The sequence below is a fragment of the Hippocampus zosterae genome, chromosome 10 (genome assembly GCF_025434085.1).
Source record: "Hippocampus zosterae strain Florida chromosome 10, ASM2543408v3, whole genome shotgun sequence".
NCBI lineage: Eukaryota > Metazoa > Chordata > Actinopteri > Syngnathiformes > Syngnathidae > Hippocampus > Hippocampus zosterae.
In genome coordinates this window covers 7,393,519-7,413,166 of record NC_067460.1, presented here as the reverse complement: position 1 = coordinate 7,413,166, position 19,648 = coordinate 7,393,519, and the positions used below count along the sequence as shown (strand labels likewise).

General features: G+C 42.4%; 1 protein-coding gene across 1 annotated transcript in view; it reads left to right on the top strand.

Annotated features, from left to right (window-relative positions):
• The window catches only part of psmd2 (proteasome 26S subunit ubiquitin receptor, non-ATPase 2), a 266,709-nt gene that overhangs the window by 168,339 nt on the left and 78,722 nt on the right, over positions 1-19,648 (top strand). The window lies entirely within an intron of this gene.

The following is a 19,648-nucleotide window of genomic DNA, read 5'->3' as shown; positions in this document are numbered from 1 at the left end:
AGAATTTAAAGAATAAAGAATCATGTCGCGCTGCATGGGAGTCGACCGGTTAGCACATCCGCCTTACACTGCAAAAGTCATGGGTTTGTCTCCGACCTTCCTTTGTGGAGTTTGCATGTTCACCCCATGCCTGTGTGGGTTTTCTCAGGTTTTTTTTTCCCTCCCACATTCCAAAAACATGTATAGCAGGTTACACTAGGTAAAATATCTATATATATATCTATATATATATATATATATATATTTTTTTTTTTTAATGAATATGTTTGAAGAAATCCGTGATGCACTGAAGCCGCGATAAATTACTATAATAGCGAGGGATTACTGTACAGCTATATGAGTAAGATTATCACAAAGCGCAAGACAGAAAAGATCAAGAGAATGTACTGTGGGCTCATGTAAACTCAGTACGCCGTGAAAAGTCCTTTTGTGCTAGAGGCTAAAATTGTTAGGTGCTGGTACTCCGTGCTGATGCGTACTGGCCCACTCAAAGCAGTTCTACATGGATTAAAAAAAGAATCTGAAGACTTTGATTGAATGACCATGAATAGTAATACATCAAAACAATGGTAAATTGTGTATTTTGGATGAATTGCCAGCTGCGATTTGTCCATATGGAATAAAGTCCTTTTTTGAAAAGCCACCCACTTCATGACCTGGCTATTTTATAACAGAATTTGACAAAAGTCCAAAGGTGTGACTGAGGGACTCATCGTCATAAATCCGATCCAGGCCTGAAACTATTTAGATGTTTGGCCAGAGTTTAATTAGGTCCGTGGGAGGTGTTACTCCTTCCTGCCAATTTAAAAATTTCTTGCTCATGAAATAACCTACAAAAATATCAAGTGCACGGGCAAGTGCTCCAGAAACTCAACTATTTATATTCTGATATTTTAAAGGTATATTTTCAATCAAATGTCATCTTTATAGTCACAAAACAGTAATGATTTGACTAATTTCCCTTTTTAAAACTTTCTTTTTTTCCCAAATTGCATGACCTTGAGGACCTTTGAAATTTGAATTCCCACCCTATTCATGTCTCCAACTGTCCTGGAGAAATTGTTCAAATGATTACTTTCTCATTGCAAAATGCACTAAATACTAAAAGACCAAAAGGACCTTGTGCATATATTACTTTTATGCTTTTAGGGGCCAATTTTCATAGACAGGTGGCATTTGGCTTGGCATAAAAACTGGTGCATCGTCATTTTCATACCAGGGCAAGTACAGTTTAGCAGATTTGGGAACTTTGAAGACCATGCTAAGCCTTGCCGCATCGACCTCACAGTGCAGAGGTTGGCCTTCCTGTGTGGAGTTTGTATGTTCTCCGAGCCCACGTAGGTTTTCTCCGGGTACTCCGGTTTCTTCCCACATTCCAAAAACATGCGTGGCAGGCTGATTGAACACTCTAAATTGTCCCGAGGTGCGAGTGTGAGAGCAGATGGTTGTTCGTCTCTGCGTGCCCTGTGATTGGCTGGCAGCCTGTCCAGGGTTTTCCCTGCCTACTGCCCGGAGACAGCTGGGATAGGCTCCAGCACGCCCACAACCCTTGCAAGGATAAAGCGGATCAGAAAATGCTCGGCATTCCACTGAACCGAGGGCATTTTAGTTTTGATGCACCATTACTACTACTATTTGGTGACAGAAAATAGTTCACTTTAAACCAGGTGATGTAAAACGATAATAGTGGATTTGAGTGAGGTACTCTGTGTTCAGTACCACAACGGCACAAACGCCATTTCTAACCGTGCCCCTCTCCGAAATTACCAAAAGAGTGAAAACTCCACCCATTAACACAGTTAGACTACACTTTCTGCGACAGTAGACTTGCACAAAAATAGGGCCCTTATTCTCATTACCTTGCTGTGCTACCTGATCACAGACTTTGCTCTAAAACTGACTTACACGCTAAATTCTCTGAAATACTCTCTTTTATTGAATTTAGAAATGCACATTGTTTTTCATAAATATTAGCCACTTCCCTTCCAACTATTGTTGATCATCATCCGGCTCATTAGCGCCAAGCAGGATGTAGACTATCAAAGTTTAACTCACTAGGGAGTGAGTGTCCGTGTTATTTATACCCATGAGCAACGGCTCCACAGAGTAGATGCATCTGTGCCTACTGTCTCTGTTCCCACATTCTTAAAAGGGTACAGTAAATCAATCATGGTTTCAAAGTGGTGTGTCCAGACTGTTGTGGGTAGCAATGATAGCATCTGATCCTGTCCTGTTTGTTTTGTTTTATTCAGTCTCCGGCGGGAGTGGTAGGCATTCCCTCATGAGCCTCACCTGCCACTCATCATGCCAAAACTGTATATACTCTGCCACACTGGCAACTGGCTGTCGGATTATTCAGTCTTGCTCACAACTCTGTTTTAAAGTGCTTGGTTTTTTTTTCTATCAGTTCTTGACTTTTTGCCTCAAAGATCCTCGCCACATTTGTTTCTTCAATTATTTTTCAAGTACCGTATTGGCCAGAAATATAAGACTGTGGTTTTTTTTGCATTGAAATAAGACAAAGAAAAAGTGGGGGTCGTCGTATATTCGGGGTCTAGACATTATACCCATTCACGACGCTACATGGGGCCAGATATCAATGAAGCGAATGCTGAACTTGACCCCCCAGGCCAAAGTGAACCTCTGTTACGAAGAATAAAAATAAAAATAGCGGTAGCATGAAGAAGAAAAATAAAAAATAGCAGTGAGAAAGAAAAGAGAAGAAAATAATAGAAGAGATAACAGAAAATGGAGAAACGTAGCGACAATCTGGAGAAAAGTGGGTCGAAGATCGGCCAGGTTAACCGACAGCTGAGGAGAAGTTATGATGTAATTTACATTTCAAAAACCAGAAGCCATTCATTTACCAATGTGATTGCACTTTAGTTTACATATTTAAATGCTCAGATATTAAGATTCGAATGAGGCAAAATAACATGCTTTTTCTCTCAAATATATTGTTATAATCATTTGTTTCAGATGTACTGTAATTATTTTCTGTATAGAAATTAATGGGGTGTTCAAAAAGTCTTTTTTCAAACTTGAGTCTTGAAAAAGAGGGGCTCATCTTATAATCAGGGCCGTCTTATATTCGGGCCAATATGGTAAGTAGTTCTAGTTGTTATATCTCGGTTTGTACTTTTTTCGTATTGGATTCCCTTGTCCTTTGAGTTGACAAGTAATTTACGTTTTTCTTGGTCCTTACCTTTTGCAAGCATTTTGTTGGCCTAGCTTTCTTTTTTTGTTTGTTTGTTTTTGTTTTTATAAATTAACATCTTTTTTGTCAAAACTCTTATCTCTGTCTACGCTTGTGGAATCTCAATTCTGTCAGGTCATGCACCACTTTTCTCAGAAAATTGTAGCAGTTATATATTCTTTGGTATTCACATGTACATTTCTTTTGTTTTCATTGAAAATGCACCATAAATAAACAAATAAGCACAGGGTAAAAAGCCAAATATGGGATGCACTAAATACTAGCATTTAGGTGATATTTCTAAATACTCAGCACCTGTTACTTGCCAGAGGTGAGTTTAAATAGAAAATAAAGAAAGATGGCATGCTTGCAATTATATACTTTTTTTTTAACAATAATTGTAAAAAAATAATTGTAATCAAAACTCATATATATATACTGCGCAGAACCCTCTAGCTTCCTGGCCTCTGGTAGAGGACCCGAGCTGAATGAGGGACGGACACTTTCACTTTCATTTTCAAATTCAAAACTGAAGTGTATGCCTCGTATCTGCCGCAGCCAGTTTGATTTGGGAATCGTCGAGATTGCCCTCACCGTGTTGCACTCTACATCATCTTCTCTGCTCAACGCTGCAAATGACAACTGATTACGCACCATTGTATTCAGGCTCGAAAAACACTGATGAAGTTTTGCTCGTCCTGCAGAAATGTCTCCAAATCAAAACACATTGACGTGCGAGCTTGATATTCGTGAAGGCAGACAGACGCTAAGACAAGTTGACCGTGACATTTTCCATGATTGCAAGTGAGGCACTGAACTTTTTGCAGAAAGAAAAATGTTGCCCTTTTCCAATTGCCCTTGTTTATAAAATAGCTACTCATTCTCAGCGTCACTCATATTATCTGAGAAAGAGCCCCTCATCATCTGGATTATATTTATATGACTTCCTTTTCCTTCTGCTCTGTCTTCACTATATCTGCTGTAAATGGCATCTGCCCTCAATTGCCAACAAGTACCATCGCAAGCATGCGTCATGCGACGCATTAACTCGGCCACTTGCTGCCTGTTATCTCATTTTCTCTCCAAACCTAGCAGTCTGTGCTGTCCCTTCCGAAGATCACTCCTGATGCATCATTGTCCACCTCCAATAGCAATTTAGGATATTTAACTCGGTCACCTTCAGCTCCGTCTCCTGTCTTCTGGTCAGTCCAACGTCCCCAAAGCAAGCAACATGGCTACTTCCACTCCCCCTTTTGGTATGACTGAATGATCCCATGTTCTCATGTACGCCCCCACCCCCCACTCCTTGTATCCTTCGCATTCCCCTGTCCTCTCTCTCATTCCCACACAAATTCTGTTCAGCTGCATCTGACCTTTATTCCTCGGCTCGCCAATGCATGCCTTTGCATCACTAAGTTCTCGCCCACCAATTCCCTACTCACATCATTATCGACAAACATCAGAGTACACCGAGACCCCTGTTTGACCTCATCTGTCAATCATCTGTGCATCACCATAACAAACAGAAAATTAATCATTCCATCTTTGATGGCCTTAATTGTGTGAGTATGTGTGGCACCTCACGCATCCCTGTGTCTCACAGCACAAGCAAACTGCGCCACAAGGACGGATCCATCTTGACAACTGCCTCTGATCTCCATGGATACCAGCTGTGCACCAGGGTGAAGTCCTGTGCAAGCAGAACCTGGTGATATGCAAACTCAAGCTCAGCAGGTATGCCTGCGTGGGTGTTGGTACGTATGAGTGAGTGGTTGCATTCACCACACCTTTGGGACAGAGATCCATTTCCATCCAGCCATCCATCCATCCATCTTCTACGGGTTATCCGGGGTCGGGTTGCGGGGTCAGCAGCTTTAGCAGGGAAGCCCAGACTTCTTTTGCCCGAGCCACTTCTTCCAGCTCTTCCCGGGGGATCCCGAGGCGTTACCAGGCCAGCTGAGCGACATAGTCTCTCCAGCATGTCGTGGATCATCCCCAGGGTCACCTGCCGGTGGGACATGTCCGGAACACCTCCCCAGGCAGGTGAAAGTGAGGCTCAACTCTGAGCCCCTCGCAGATGACCGAGTTTCTCACCTTATCTCTAAGGGACAGCCCGTACACTCTGCGGAGAAAACTCATTTCAGCCGCTTGTATTCGGGATCTTGTTCTTTCGGTCACGACCCATAGCTCGTGACCATAGATGAGGGTTGGAACTTAGATCAACTGGTAAATTGAGAGCTTTGCCCTTTGGCTCAGCTCCTTCTTTACCGCAACAGACCGATACAAAATCCGCAGATCGCTTTCCGTAATAACTCAAAATCAGGCCCCTACGAAGGAAATTACTTCAAATTTATCTTTCAATTGCTCTGGACATGCCTGTGCAGTGAGAGTTCCACCCGCCGGCAGTGAATCGCCACACACACCAGGTCATTCCACATGTGTTTGATTGACCGGTCGGAACCGTTTTTGCAGATGCTGGTTTTTGAAGACACTCAAACAGGGACGGTTAGCCAAGTTTCAAAGTCAGAACCTGTTTCAAAGTGAAGTACATCCACATGGTTGGCCATTTCATTTCAGTTTTTCCCATTTATATGTCGTTGGACACATTCTTAAGGTGGGAACCACCGTTGTCGTGGAGACATTTGTGACTGGAATGTGTGACTGAATGACGTCACGTCACGTGAGTTGCTACGCATTGCCGAGCGGAAAGAAGGAGCAGCAACAGTAAAGTCAACATTTCTCTCGTGTGAAGCTTTCCCACATTTGAAAGTAAAGAACAGAGCGAAACACGGTGGCAGCGCGTGTGTAGAAATTGGCGACGTGAAGAGGGGGATGGACGAAACGCTAGCTCGTTAGCACGAAAGCACGGAAGCTAACCGCGGACGTTAGCACATTGGGTGGTACAGTCAGTCCAGCGTGGACAGCTGGCAAGGCTCCCATCAGCACCGTCACACAAAGGGAAACACTGTGGAGCCACCAAGAATTTTCAGGCAAAAAAAAAAAAAAAGCAGTTGAGTCATTTCATTGCGTCTTTAAATATCCCAACGACGCCTGATTGTGAGAAGTGATTACTGGCCAAACCAGACACTAAATGGCCATCATTTAAAAAGTGTTGCATTCCATATTTATAACTGAAGAAAATGCAGTCAAAATACAGTCAAGCAATGTCAATAAAAACTTTACTGATTGCAAGTCAAATGAGCAGTATTGTAGTTACGGAATCAGACGCTGCTTTAGCATGCACACGTTTCGCCTCTCCTGCACTCACACCTCACCATCAACATACACCCACCCCTCCTTGCTCTTATTGGTCCCTTCAGTGACTCACTATAATTGCAGTCATTTTTCTCTCGAGTTGTCGGATCTGGGTTTTTATTTTTTGGTTAATCAATATGACTTCACAAAAAAAAAGGTCTCATTCTGGTGCCGACAGTGCTAATAAAACACTTTTCCCCAATGAATGTGCTCTACCACAACCATGTGTGCGACAGCGTTATTGGTATAAGACTGTGAGCCAAGATGGAGCACAAAACTGAATATCTGAAATGCAGCTTTAAAGTGTGACAACTGACTTTTGTTGGTTGTGCTTTTACCTTCTTTCTTTTTCAGTTTTAACAGTAGTGGTGATCCATAGAGTGATATGAAATGATGGGGGAGTTCATAAACCAGTGGTTCTTAACCTTGTTAGAAGTACCGAACCCAACCACTTCATATGCACATTCACCGAACCCTTCATCAGTGAAAAATAAAAATATGATTTTTTATTTTTTTTTACAAATTCAAGACATTAAAAACTGAAACAAATTAAACACAATTTCAAGACATGAGTATACAAAACATATGTTTTCTTAATTGTGCACAAAATGAACGAGCCAGTGATGGCCAAGCGGGCGTGTCATAACTAATTGACATATTGAGTTGGGTGTGCCTTAACCTCCATGACAGAGGCTTCGTCGAAACCCTGAGACCGTTTCACCGAAGCCCTGGGGTTCGATCGAACCCAGGTTAAGAACCACTGTCATCGACTAAGGAGCAAGTGGGGCGCAGGCTGTAACGGCATACGTCAGATTGATAGACTGAACAATTGTCTGAAAAAAGAAAGTGGATATACCTTAGATTTATAAATGATGTGAGTGATTTGGTCTAATTTATACATTCACCAGTGTTAGGAAGACTAAAAATTCAGCTTCAAAGTCGGAGGAGCCAGGTTTGAAACATTCCCGTGCCAGACGAAAACTGATTAGTACTGAGAACAAAGTGTGCGTTATAGCAAAGAGTTCCGAACACAGAGAGCCTGAGCCAATTTGAATGCTCCACCAAACTATTTGCCAGTAAGAATCCGAAACCCTGAGATGTAATGAATATAATCAGGTGACGATATACTGCAGCGCTAACGGTGTCGTGGGTCACTCACCTGTGTTCAGTGCCGGCAAAGTGGATCCGATTGTCACTCAGTGACAGTGAAAGTGAGTGTGAAAGGTTGCCTTTCTCTATTTAGGGCTGCCAAGATTATTCCACTGACAAAATCGTTGAAAATGTCATTTATAATCGACCTCTTCCTTTATTGAATTCAAAATCTATTCTCAATAGCCTTACCTTTAAACGGTTAAATTTAAAACAACTAAATAAAAACGGAAACAAGTGTTTATTTTAAGTTATCTTGAGCACAGTGCCTTCCTTTCCTAATTTTATCAGCTGTTTGTTGACCATTTTTCACATTTAAAAGAAATGTTGATGCCACAAAGCGGAGATGGGCATCAACCGCCTAAAGCAGTACACGAAAGGGATGAGGCCAGACGAATAAACAGGCTGTTCGCAACACAACCTGCGAAAGTGTACGCTCAGTGGCAGGGTCCTAACAACAGAGCTGACCCACCAAGACTGGAAACTGAAAGGTACTGCAAGGGCATATGGGAGAAGGAGGTTGCACATAACAGCAGTACACAATGGCTGGTGACCCTGAGAGAGGAGCACAGCAACCTCCCTGAACAGATCCCAGTTACCATAACAGTGGCAGACATACAGGAAAGAGTCTCAGATATGAAGAACTGGACAGCACCAGGCCCGGACATGGTCCACACCTACTGGCTAAAGAAACTCACAGCACTCCATGAGCGCCTAGCAGCACAAATAAACCAGCTGCTGAGGGATGGGACTCACCCAGGATGGCTAACCGAAGGGCGAACGATCCTGATCATGAAGGAAAGGGTGCAGTCCCATCCAACTATCGGCCAATAACCTGTCTCTCCACAACATGGAAGCTCATGTCAGGCATCATAGCGGCTAAGATAAGTGGACACATGGATCAATACATGAGCGAAGCACAGAAGGGCATTGGTAGAGATACCAGAGGAGCCAAACATCAGCTCCTGGTTGACAGAACAGATCACGGAATGTTTGGAGTTGTATAAGGTGAACAGGATGCTAAGAGCCTTCGTTGCGAACTCGATGAGGATGTGCAAAACCGCACTTGAAGCCAATGGCAAGCCACTTACCCAAGTGTCCATCAAATGTGGCATATACCAAGGTGATGCACTCTCCCCACTGCTGTTCTGCATAGGACTGAACCCCTTAAGCCAAGTAATCAAGACAGGCTATGGATACCGCCTCAGAAATGGAGCTACAATCAGTCACCTCCTCTACATGGATGACATAAAGCTGTATGCTAAGAGCGAAAGGGACATAGACTCCCTGATCCACACAACCAGGATCTACAGCAGCGACATCGGGATGTCATTCGGGCAAAGCGGCTACGGCCAAATACCTCCAGCGAGTGAGGCAAGTCCTAAGAAGCCAGCTCAATGGCAAGAATAAGACCCGGGCAATAAACACCTATGCCCTGCCAGTGATCAGATACCCTGCAGGAATAATAAGTCGGCCAAACAAAGAGATTCAGACCACGGACGTTAAGACCTGAACGCTCCTAACCATGCATGGAGGGTTCCATCCCAAATCCAGCACCCTGAGACTGTACGCAAGCCGAAAGGAAGGAAGCCGGGGACTAGTGAGTGTGAGAGCCACTGTCCAGGATGAAATATCCAAGCTCCATGCTCAAGCTCAATACATCAAGGAGAAGGCTCCAACGGATGACGTACTCAGAGCATGTCTCAGACAATGGGGAACAGAGGATGAGGCGCTGGAAGAGGGACCATCATGGGAGGACAAGCCCCTACACGGGATGTACCACCGGACCATAACTGAAGTGGCCGATCTCAAGAAGTCCTATCAGTGGCTAGAGAGGGCTGGTCTGAAGGACAGCACAGAGGCACTCATCCTGGCTGCTCAGGAGCAGGCCCTGCGCCAGAGCCATTGAGGCCCAGATATACCACACCAGACAAGACCCAAGGTGTAGGTTGTGCAAAGAGGCACCTGAGACGATCCAACACATAACTGCAGGGTGTAAGATGCTGGCAGGGAAAGCCTACATGGAACGCCATAACCAGGTGGCTGGCATAGTCTACCGAAACATCTGTGCGGAGTATGGACTGGAAACCCCAAGGTCAAACTGGAAAACACCCCCGAAGGTGGTGGAGAATGACAGAGCGAAGATCCTGTGGGACTTCCAGATCCAGATTGACAAGATGGTAATGGCGAACCAACCAGATATCGTGATCATAGATAAAGGGCAGAGGAAAGCCGTTGTAGTGGATGTAGCGGTCCCAAGTGATGGAAACATCAGAAAGTAAATTTCCCCAGTGTGGGACAAAAAAAAGGATATCTTAAAGAAGGAACATGAAAAACTCGACAAATACCAAGGGCTCAGAGAGGAGCTGGAGAGAGCCTGGAAGGTAAAGGTGACAGTCGTGCCTGTGACCCGAGCTGAATGAGGGGCAGACACCACCCGAGGTGTGTGTGTGTGTGTGTGTGTGTGTGTGTGTGTGTGTGTGTGTGTGTGTGTGTGTGTGTGTGTGTGTGTGTGTGTGTGTGTATATATATATATATATATATATATATATATATATATATATATATATATATATATATTCATTCTCTCTCTCTCTCTCTCTCTATATATATATATATATATATATATATATAGTCCATATCATAATACCATGCGTTCTCCTTGGAGGCAATGGTGCCATCAGCAAATTCTTCATTATGCTGTTTGTACAAGAACTGTCTATTGTTAAATTATTGTTAATTTTTTTTTTATGGCACACATTACATGTCCTCTGTTTCTATAAGCAGGTACATATTTGACAGAGTGCCACTGCCTCTGCAATGCCCTGAACTTTATTGTTCGTATACAGCGAGCACAATATGACCTATGAGTCATGCTGGCCGTGCTTCCTGACGCTGGCTGGCCGCTGGATGACAGGATGGATGCAGCAGACAGCCGCAGTCTCGGTGCTGTTTCCTGTCTCTCTCCGGGCACTTAGCAACCACTGGGCTCAGGCTCAGAATTAAAGAAACCATTCGCAATCACCCACCGTAAATGCAGGTTGCTGGATAAATTAAAACGGAAACAGCAAAAGCAAAAAAGACAATAGTTAATAAACAACCGATCATATCAACGACCAGTACTCATTGCATGTTTACAAGGGATAACACCACTTCTCTGAACAAAATAAGTCTGACTTGTGGGGTTTAGATAAATCAGTTTCTTTGCTGACGTGATCATCTGCAGTTATTACAATATTAGCAAATTGATCAATTCAATCCTGCCTTGCTCATTTCCTCATAGTAAGTAACATTCTAGATTACAATTCATGAGAAAATGGCAGCTCCTTTGGAGGTACTAATTGGGACTCATTTATTTTTCAGTGTCAAAGATATTTTAATGTTTGTTTTATTATTTTAACATTTTATCAGTGTCAATAACCTATATCTGCTTCATCTTTATGGTTGGTTGGTGATTGGCTTCAACAAATTCTACACTGGAGAGCTCAATGAACTGTTAAGGAAAGTCACAAAAGTATTGACGTCTTTTTGGGAACAAAAAACAATTTTAGATGAAAACAATGTCCAAAAGTGTTTTTTAAAACACAATTTTAAAAATGAATCTTGGCACATATTTCACATAGAACTGAAATGACTGGCTATCTGTAAGGTGTTGAACCAAATATTTGACGTCAATTTTGGTACTCCGGCACCTCCGACATTCCAAAAACATGCATGATAGGTTAACAGAGCACTCGAAATTGTCTCGAGATATGATTGTGAGCACGAATGGTTGTTCGTCTCCATGTGCCCTGCGATTGACTGGCAACCAGTTCAGGGTGTCCCCCACCTACTGCCTGAAGACAGCTGGGATAGGTTCCAGTCTGCATACGAGTGGCATTATGGGAAAAATACCAAATAGAAATCATGCACTACAGACACAATAAACCCATAGTACACCCTGGACTGATCACCCACTAATCACAGGGCTGACACATGCAATAGGCAAATAAAACTTCCACTAAAGTTCAACGGTCAGAGCAAATGAGGGCGAAGAAGAAAGTAACAAGCCTGCCTTCATTTTCTCCATCCGCTTTTTGGAAAACGTTTCACCTCTGTCACACGTTCCCATCTGCTGCCAGAGGCAACAAAAAAAAACTAAATTTAAGCAAAATGTCATGTTTCGCGTGATGGTAGATGACCCAAAAAGCAGGAGGAGCAGGGTGGACTGAACATTCATTCATTTTCCAAACCCCTTGATCCTTACTCGGGTCGCGGGGGGCATTGGAGCCTATCCCATCTGTCTTCAGGCAGTAGGCGGGGGAGACCCTGAATAGGTTGCCAGCCAATCGCAGGGCACACAGAGACGAACAACCATCCACGCCCACACTCACAACCTAGGGACAATTTAGTGTTTCATGAAACGGCCAGATATGTTTTTGGAATGTACCCGGAGAAAACCCACACAAGTCCGGGGAGAACATGCAAACTCCACACAGGGAGGCCGGAGCTGGAATTGAACCTGGTACCTCTGCACTATGAAGTCGACGTGCTAACCACTGGACTACCGGGCCCGTGGACTGAACAAAATATGTCAACCAAAAAAAAATACATGCAAGTGTACACTGGAAAAAAAATAACTCAAATACACGAACAACGTCCGTAGGAACACATGAAACCAAAGTAAAAAAAAAAAAAAAAGACCTATTACAGGAACACACAATGAGCCGGAAAGGACTGACAGAAGACAGGGAACTACCGTAAATACAACCAAAATGATGAGACAACAAGAAACACATGGACAAGACAAACAGGGTTGAGGGAGCTGATTGGTTCAACACAAGGGACCCGGATGGCGAACAGGTGGAGACAAAAAAGTCAAATGAAGTTACAAAAGCAAATGTCATCGAATTCAAAACATAACATTAAAACATAACACAAAAACTGAATATGCATGATTTTATCATTAGCAGAACGAAAAGCTGACGTGCTGCAACAACACTGCTGACGAGGGGCTCAAAATAGACCCAAATGTGGATCATAACTGAAGGAGAATATTAATTTTAGTGAACGAAGGTCTACACATAATCTGCTTTCTTGCCTGTCTGCAAACTTTGTGTTGACATTAGCATTATTGAAACCCATTTTAGCCCTACAACCATTTTCCAATTCAAAGTAATTGTTTGAACAATGATCAGAACCCAAGACGTGCTGACTCCACTATTGCTTCTTTTGGGAGAAAAAGACCCCAATCAAAATGAGAGAATATTCAATTAATGAGTAGCAGTATCTTGGACTTGATCACGCAAAACGAAAATGTCTCGTCTGTTATAACCAGGCAGCATGTGGCGAGAATGTTCTTTTCATCGTTGGTTCCGTACATTACCGTAGTCATGCAAAATTTCAATGGTCGGTCACTCCATTCACGAAGGTCATGTGAGCACTCGGTCTTCGTCATATATAAGAGGATGAGTGGCCTTGCCAAGTACATTTTCCAAAACAACTAAAGTGCTCTGATTGTGGGTGCTGTATTCTCCTCACAAAGTGTCAGCAAATGAGTCACACTTACAAATCAGTTATTCCTGCAGGCAGGATGTCTTTTCATTAGAACAACAAAACAACATGTAAATGAATCTTGAGAGTGCAGTTACACAAGCCAAACTTCTTGAAATGTTCATTTCAAAATAGCAACCCGTTGAGAAGAAAGAGAAGAAATGGTTGGGTTCCACATTCTAGCCCATTTTGAAATCATTCGCCCTTTTAAGACATATTGGCAGGAAACGGCATAACTTAATATTTTTTAGTTTTATGCAAGAGTGACACATGACGTTGTTACCCTTTTGCTTGTCCTCCTCGATGGATGATAAATGATCTGACTCTGACCGAATCTGTTTTCACATCTCACAGAAGAGCAGAAATGGATGTGCACACCTTTTAACACATACACACATGCACACACACACACACACACACACACACACACACACACACACGCGCACACACACACACACGCACGCACGCACACACACACACACGCACACAAACAAAAGAAAAGAGTGTGACGTCAACTGCTTCAGACCCATTCACAGCCTCTATCCCCCCTCCCTCCCCTCCTTGATCGTTATGGTTGCCAGGTCTCTGAAAACCTGCATTAAGGAACAGAATTATTGGCTGTCAAGCCTGGTGGTAATGAATGGGGAGCAGCTGGTCAGTTGCCAGGGGACAAACGCACATTATGGAGCAGCATGGATAGGAGAGCCCAGTATCCTCCAGCAGCATAGATGACAAAATTCTATTTAGATAGTGCTCCAACATAACCTCTGCCACAATTGGTACTCCACCAAAATGTTATTCGATCCACTTCAAAATCTGTATCCAAATTTCTGCACTCACAAAAACAACCCGTAACAGATGATTTAGCTACCTTGCAACAGAGGGCAATGTTTCTCCTACCCGCAAATAAAATAAAATAAAATAAAATACTTAAGTCATCCTAATGATGACAAGTGGTTAGAAATATGTATGGATTATTTTTTCTTCCCACTACATCCCCATTCCTGCATAAAAGAAACAATTTTATTATGGTTAGATTCTCGGACTGTTGTGTCAGGCTCCACACTTGAAGGACAATCCATTGCAACCAAGCTAACTACCCCAGTGATTTCCAAACAGTGCCGCGTGTGGTGAGAGATCATCATGTGCCGCAAGAAATGCTGTTTAATTGAATAAATCCAGAAAATATTTACTGCAAAGAATGTATCCGTGTTCTATGCCAGCAACATAGAGTGACAACCAGAGCTACCTAAGACCACACTATACGACTCCAACAATAGCTCAAGACTCACAAGGAGAAAGACAAAACCAGAGTCTATTTTCATAGATTGGCACACATGTTCTCTGTTTTAAAACTAGTGCATCTTGATGTTCATGCGAGCACAAGTCTAGTTTCACCTTGCTAAATATCCCGCCAGCCGAGGGCATTTTCTGCCCCCGGAGCACCTTAAAATTTGGTGACAAAAAGTAAGCAAGACTTTAGACTAGTATTTCTTTGGGCCGAGAACTCCATGCTGTTTTATGCCACTCCTGTGCAAGCCTCACTAATGCAAACACAAAATGGGAATTTCTATAGATGGGTTAACACATAGCATCCTCGTGGTGGTGTTGTATTTCTTTATGCCAGGGGTGTCAAACTCATTTTTGTCACGGGCCACATTGTTGTTCCGGTTTCCCTTGGAGGGCCATTATGAATTTTGGGAAACCATATAAATGTTTCATCGCCTCCACATATTACATACACAGCGCACAACAAATTGATGGATGACTAATTTTAAAATCAGAAGTAAAGAATAATGACTGTTGTGGATTACATATGACAATTTGAAATTTTGGTTCAGAATTTAGCAAGCCACATGGAACTCGACACGCTCGATTTGCTTTCGCTGGCCTCATAAAATGATGTGGCCGGGCAGATCTGGCCTGCGGGTCTTGATTTGACACACATGCTTTAAGGAATGTATATTTGAACGCAAACGCTGCAGCGACACGCATAGACAGACATTATAGTAACACTCACAGTCATGGGAACATACGGTATTTTTTAAACTCTGTGAAAAATGATCATCATTACTGCTACTTACTGGCTTACTTAGTGAAGTTGTGAAACTGTCATTCGGTCTTCATTTTATTGCCCCTCAGTGGCCAAGTTGCTCACAGCTGAGGTAGCAGCAATTAATTTATCATTGTGCACAAACAATTCTATTTCTTTACACTGTATCTGATTGTGCTAACAATTGTACTTGTTTTTATGAAACACAAAAAAATAGAGTGCTATTTTCCTATTAAAAAAAATCATATTACGATTTTTTTTAATTGTTTTTTTTTTTTATGAGCGTCATCTGCCAGAAAGTGAAGCCTAAATTATAATTCAGAACATGCAAAATGGACTTCAATATTTGAGCTGTACTCACCTATCCTCTCTTCCAGCATCAGAGCTTTTCTTGTCTTTGTTGCTTGACATCCAAAAGTCCATTTTGTAGCCATTTTAGCAATGCAACGTTCTTGCTGTGCCTGAGACTAACAATAACAAATACTTCCTGGACTACAGCGCATGTGTAAACAAGTCTGGTGGTTGCTGTTGCTGTTTCCGAACGAAGCAGTTAAGGTCGCTGTTGAATCAGACTTTGTTGTAGTGATCTCGTCATGAGGCAAGAGCAGAGAAAAAGATTTAGTATAACGAAACATGGGTTTTTTTTTCATTGGATGGGGGGCAGGAAAGTGGGAATGGTGTTAATGCATGAAGATTTTTTTTCACACTCGGGGGTATTTTTGCCCATGTAGGTTTCGTTGTAGAGGAGTTTCACTGTACTGATATGAAAAACTGCTTAGTTAACCTCAGGCATCGTAAAATCCACAGTGCAAATTGTTCAGTCGGGACCAACTTTTTGAAAAATGTTGATTAGCCGTAAGTGTGCCAAGTTGTCTGGAGTAAATATAAATGGGATACAATAGGAGTGAGGGTTCCATCTTTAATTTGTCTGTCAGCATTTTCACCGAGTGATTGATCTCACAGTGACTCAGCAATCAGTGTGGTTTATATCCTCTTCTTCTGCATCACTATTCTTGTTTATATTATATTTTTATGAAGGAAGACCAAGTTAGTATTTATTGACAAAAGAGAGTGCAAGTCCAACAGACCGTCACACAAGTGCATTGTCATGAAAACGAGAAATAAAGTAGCAGTGAATGCACCACTTCCGGTACTGAATTGGACTCTTAAATAAAGCATCCTACGGGAGCCGTGCCCCTTCAAACTGTCGCACCACACTCGGCAATGTGGGAAAGAAACTCTGTTGTGCTTTAAGAAACTTATTCCACGAGCACAGAAGAGGTAAATGACTTTTATTGCGCAGGCAGTAGGAGTGGAAGTGAGTTGTTAATAGATTTTATTTTTCAGCCAGTAATCCTGCCACAGGCACAACCCACAAGCAATTAGCGAGACAGCTCCACCTTGACATGCGCAAAATAATATTGAGTGGGTGGAGAATGATGTGTGTTAGTCACGTGGGGAGTGGAATGAGGCTGCCTGGATTGTACATTTTAAGGTGGATATTCTGTGGAAATTTGACTTTTTAATTGCTTGTACACACGTAGTTGGGGTTCTGGGCCCCGTGCCCAACCGTTAAGTGTGAAATTAAGCAACGTTGGTAAATGTTTTGTTGTCTGTCTGTTATTGAAAATCTGTTTGTGAGCGAGCTGTTCCAATTTGTGATGTCACTATGTGGCAGATTTACATAATTAGCATCCCGATACTGAGTTTTTCAACGCATGCTCAGTCAATTTGTTGATGGTGACTCACTGCGACTTATTGATTGATTGAATGATATAATGCCTGAACCGCGGAGCACAAAACAGAAGAATAGTCCCATCTCTACTGAAGTGATAGGATGCCAGCAAAAGGAGAGGTCATGAAAACGAGACACAGATAATCAGGAAGTTTTCATGTGTGCGCACGGGTTGTCTGAGTCTGTATCTCTCTGTCGCTTCTTGCTGCTTGAGGCTGCCGGACGCCCACGTAGGGTGATAGACGGACTAACTTTGCTCATTAGCCAACATGAAGAACTTTAACGACAACACCACTGAAATACATTCAATAGATAAACATTTAATTGAAATAAATGCAAACAGAAGTGAAATTCTAACTGATCATGTTGTCTATCACTTAAGTAGATTTAACGCCAAAAAATGACTTGATGCTTTTCAGTGAAGATATTTTTCCTTAAGTATTTCTTTCACATACTTTATACAAGACTACAAGTAATCCATTAGAGCAGTTTACAGATGGTGACTGGACAAATTCCCCTTGAACTGTCATCAGTCTTTCTGTTTTTTTCTCAAACCATCTTTGTTAGCTGTTGTTCACAAGATGGTCTGGTTGTGATTGAGGTGTTTTCTGGGATTCTAATTCATTTGAACCTTAAATCTTCGCTAATCTAAACACAAATTAACAAATTCGCCGACAGCAGAGCAAAGAGGCAGAGCGAGTGAATGTTGACGATGTAGTAACAAGTATGTATGCGATGGCCATTAGTCCATATACATGTAAAAGTTACACAGTGAAGTTATTATACTTACCGGTACACTAACTGGCACATATACAGTATACACGCTGCAAGTACCAGTACTTACCTTGCAGTATCCATCCATCCATTTTCCAATCCGCTTATCCTCACAAGGTGTCGGGGGGTGCTGGGGCCCATCCCAGCTGTCTTCGGGCAGTACGCATGGGACACCCTGAACCGGTTGCCAGCGAATCCCAGGGCACACAGAGGCGAACAACCATCCGCGCTCACACTCTAGGGACAATGTAGAGTCTTCAATCAGCCTGCCATGCATGTTTTTGGAATGTGGGAGGAAACCGGAGTACCCGGAGAAAACCCACGCAGGCCCGGGGAGAAATAACTGGTAAAGATGGCATGGTGGTCGACTGGCTAGCACATCAACACATCGGCCTCACAGGGTTCGATTCCAGCTCTGACGTTCCTGTGTGGAGATTGCATGTTCTCCCCGTGTCAATGTGGGTTTTCTCCAGGTACTGAACACTCTAAATTGTCCCGATTGTGAGTGTGAATGGTTGTTTGTCTTTATGTGACCTACAATTGCCTGGTGACCGGTCTGTGGTGTACACCGCTTGTTACCCAAAGTAAGCTGAGACAGGCTTCCGAACACCTTCAATCCTAGTGTGGGGTACCGAAAAGGATCAATGGATGAATCTATGAATCGAGAAGTAGCAAATTTAAAAGAAGGCATTTGCATGTACAATCCTGTATTTTGTATATACAGGGTACATGGGTCTGACATTTAGTTTTTGACCACTGCATGTGATTCCAAATGGATATGTTTTAGTACAACACTACTCAATTTTAATGTTTTTTTTTAGAACCCGCATAGTTTACAATTATATCCAACATATGATGGCAGTCATCAGCTAACCTCAGAAGGACACATTCTATAAGCTTGCTTGTGGTTGCTGTTTGTGAGCATTTGCAAGGAGAAATATAAACGGAAAAACTAAAAGGGCGCATTTCATCTATTTTTGCAATCCAGCTGTGAACAGTCTTAAGATAGAATAAGCTTGCTTAAAAAATGAGAAAAGCAGGTCATTGGGGGATAGCCGACGCTCACATCAAAAGCAGCGAGGAGGCGAATTTATGAATGAAAGTGGAAGCGACTCACAGTGATCCGTAACAGAAAAGACTTGACAAGATGCCAGAAATAGAGGCCACGGGTGCGTGAGTGCTTACAAGTTAAGGTCTCTCTCTCTTTCTTCTTTCACGCTCACACACACACACGCACTCACACACACACACGCACACACACGCACATACGCGCACACACACACACACATACACACACACAGATGCACACACACATACACACACAGACTGCAGTCTGCAGCGCTCCATCATTTCCCCCAACCCATCTGGTTCTTTGGTGGAGTCGGGACATGAGTCATCGCTGGACTTTTAACTATGTCTGTCCCACACTGTTGCAGCAGAGCTTCAGCATAAGTCAATGGCAACAGCAATTAGTATAAAAAAATAAACATGAAGAGAAGCACTGAGAGGTCACCAACCTCTGCCAAGGCGTAAAAGAGTCAAGTTTCATCCAAAATCCCAGTTGCATTGTTTGTTTGTTTTTGTTTGTTTGTTTGTTTGTTTATTGAACATAAAACATATACAGTAATAATTTGACAGAAAATAAGGTAGATAAAAAAGTAAAAAGAAAGAAATCAGTCTTCATTCAACAGTTATTATGTTCAAGGGAGTAGGATGAAGTAAAAAAACTTATCTAGTCCTACCCCAAGGCGTATGAAAATATTATAACATCCAACATAAAGCCAATGACTTCTAGTCTTATCTAATAAACTTGACAAGGATGTAAGGCGTCAGATCATGTTCACTATTTATAAAAGCAAGGAACCATTTATAACATAAGTGAGTGTTCAAAATGGATGTAGCATTAGATGACTACAGTGCAACATTTAAAAAAAACACAAACTACAAAGTAATC